This window comes from Vespula pensylvanica, chromosome 23 (assembly GCF_014466175.1).
Source record: "Vespula pensylvanica isolate Volc-1 chromosome 23, ASM1446617v1, whole genome shotgun sequence".
Lineage (NCBI taxonomy): Eukaryota > Metazoa > Arthropoda > Insecta > Hymenoptera > Vespidae > Vespula > Vespula pensylvanica.
In genome coordinates, this window is record NC_057707.1 from 3155 (window position 1) to 6586 (window position 3432).

Consider the following 3432-nt stretch of genomic DNA (forward strand, 5'->3'; position numbering starts at 1 on the left):
GAAATTTTTGATGAGCGTTGCTATTGGTTTTGAAATTTATATCTGATTGATTAAAATATAATGTAACTGGTTATAGGATATGATTGATACAATTGACCTTAATAAAGTGCTAGTAGAAGCTTCGTTATTTGTAGATGAGTTCAATATTATCGATTATTAATGATTGAGTAACTGGTACTGTAAATCCTTCTTTCAATGCTTTTTGGTGCAATTGAAATTCCCTCATTTTTGTTTGTCTTTGATGTTTTGATTGACGCCATGATTGTTTTGTCTTTCACGGAATGCTATTATACTTTCTGTACTTGCTTTTTTCGGCTTTGTCCATTATGTCAATTAATATCACTTAAAATTAATATAGTATTAAAAACAAAATTAACCAATAACAATTATAAAACAAATCGATAATGTATAACATGTCGTTAAATAGAATATACGGCAAAAAAACGTTTAGATGAAACGAGTATTACTCGCTTCACTGTCTCCCTATTACAGTAGAGACGAAATCAAAAGAAAAAGAAAACGTTGAACGCACTTGACTCGCTTTATTGTCGCCATGAGGAACGGATTAGCCGGAATTAATCTTTCCCTTCTTTTCAAATCTCAACTCACAAGTATGTACCATGTGAAAAACAACTATGATAGCAACCATATTGACTGAGTGGGAACCCCATATTTCATTTTTCACACTAATTCGAACTCGAACTATCGCGCCCTAAGAAACTACAAACTACAACTACACTTTATTCGTTTCCGCCCATTCACATTTTTGCTAGTCTTTTTGGCTATATAGTCATATATTATATAATATTTTCATAAAAATCAAAATAAGAATTCGTTTCCATATTATCTATAAGATAGAACTTCCAGCGCTATTCTTTTCGTGGTTTGTCCAATAGGAGTAATCCACTTTATATTATTACTACTACAACTATTATTATAATACTAATATATAATATAATAATAAGAACAAAGATAAGAACTACTTATATGTATCATATATATCCTACAATAGATATAATGATGATGATTTACGATAAGAAAAGAAAAAAGAATGTATTATCTCGCATGATGATTTCTCATACAAACTCTCAACAAATTGTATCTTTAACATATTATCACTCACCGATAAGTACATATAATGATATTAATGAGATATGGAGATATTCGTCCTTTGTTGTCGTTCCTCCTTGTTTTTCTACCTTATGATTATATCACTAGTTCGTTATGCGCTTGTTTTTATTCCATCTTTTATTCGCTATCAGTCGCAACGTCTTATTAACATTTAATCTATCATGAAGGATCAAAATGACCCATTTTGAATTTTTTATAAATATTCCTTCTCTAAAAATTTGTATGATTTTTTATAAAATATATACATAATTAATAATATACAGCAGTTTTCTTTTTTTTTTGCCTTTTTGTTGTAAAATTTTATATAGTATACCTATATATATAGAAATGAGTTATTTTAACGTGCGTAGGTAAATTCGAATTTTAAAAGTACCCTGTATTATTTTCGTGTAATTTAAGTACATTTTTAGAAAACTAAGTTATAGAATCATAACAGTAACAACGTATAATTGAATAAATCAAAAGATAATACACTTTTCTTAACAAATAAATCTACGCATGAAATCACTAAATTAACTAATTCACTGATTTCACTAAATTAACAGGCTACAATTTAACCGCTATAATTATAGATTGCAAGAATAATTATACTGGCGTTCATTATTTTACGTCGACTAATACCGAAACGAAGAGCTGAATTTCGACTTTACTGCTTGAAAGTAAAACTGCTTAAAAGTTGGATGAAGACTACTTGTGGGTCTTGCTTCTCCCGCACAAGTATACGTGCCGCTCTGTATGCGTACCAGTGTCTCTGCGTCGAAGTAAATCAGGTCAAGAAGTGAAAAAAAAAACGAATAACAAACTCAACCATTCTTGGCAGTTTCTCTAGACTAATTAATGCCAATACCCTCATTGAAGTCAAATACCGAACTTTAATGAAGAATTTAACATCATAGAAACCAACGTAAAGATTATACTCATGCACCGGCAAATGCTATGTCGAACATAGAAGATGTTGCTAGGTATATATATCAAGTACAGAGTCTTTTATAAGTTATTTAAAAACATTACAGTTATTTTACTGATTAAAGACCATAAGAATAAGTTATTGATAAGCAACAATTTCTCAATTGAGCAATCAGTCGAAAAAAATAACCACTTTTGGTCAGAAGAAATGAAAAAGAAGTTTATGGTTTTTTATCCCCAGTAACTTCTGCCCAATTCGAGAATCAACACGTATTTTAGAAGCGCGATGTTCCTATGACCACAAATCATAGATTTTTAAACAATAATAAGCTTAAATAATATAAATGAGCATTAAAGAATAACAATTGTACCATTAATAAAAACTGTTATTACACGATTGTTACAACTTTGTGCTTATTACAAAATAAAGTAATAATCGATGAGATTCGGATACATCCACAGTCAAACATTCAATATATTTTAGGTGCACGTATAAGAACAAAATAAAAGCTTATTTCTTAAATTATTTTTTGATCAACGATGGTATACCCGAACATTTATAATATTTCGAATATGCATTATATAAGTATAATTAGTTGGTGCATAATATTATTTAATATTATTCTATTGATTGATAACTAGATAAATAATAAATAAGACAAAAAATAAATAATCAATAGATTTTTAAATAAAGTATAAAATTATTCTTACAATGAATAAATTTAGTATTTCAGAAGATCTTCATAATCAATCAAGCTTAATAATGGAACGATACTTAAGGGCGATATTCGAATTGACGAAAGATACAGATTAGCAGATAACTCGTACACAGATATAGCACAGCACTTGAATCTTGACAAAACCCATTCTAAAGCAAGTCGAGCGATACGTCACGCGATACGATGATCATTTATATCCTAGTCTCATGACTTGATAAAGAAACATACAAAGTGGCGAAAAGAACCTCGATCTAATGGATTTTCCATTCGTGATCAACTTTTTAGTTTTCTGCATGAGAGACGCGATTTACTGATGTGTACACGTTTAAGAGTGTATCCGATTATTACGTATAAACAAGGTAACGCGGTTACGAAAAATAATTCAACGTATTATCAGTATGGAAACTATACAGAGCTTCGAAATCTACAAACAAGCCATCGAAACTGCAGAAATTAACGTAACCCACGAGGCGGAGCTCAAGACACCTTCTCATCGACCGTAAGCATACTTTGCGCTATTTGTGAATCGAGCCACCATACCTTTCAGTGCGCTAAGCTAATCGAGGCAACTATAAAAGGGCGTTGCGGTTTCGCCTAAAACTTCGCCAGATTTGTCTTTACGCAGACCATGGCGTGAGCAAGTGCAAGTTTATCGTCTTGCAGGCGATGTAAATGT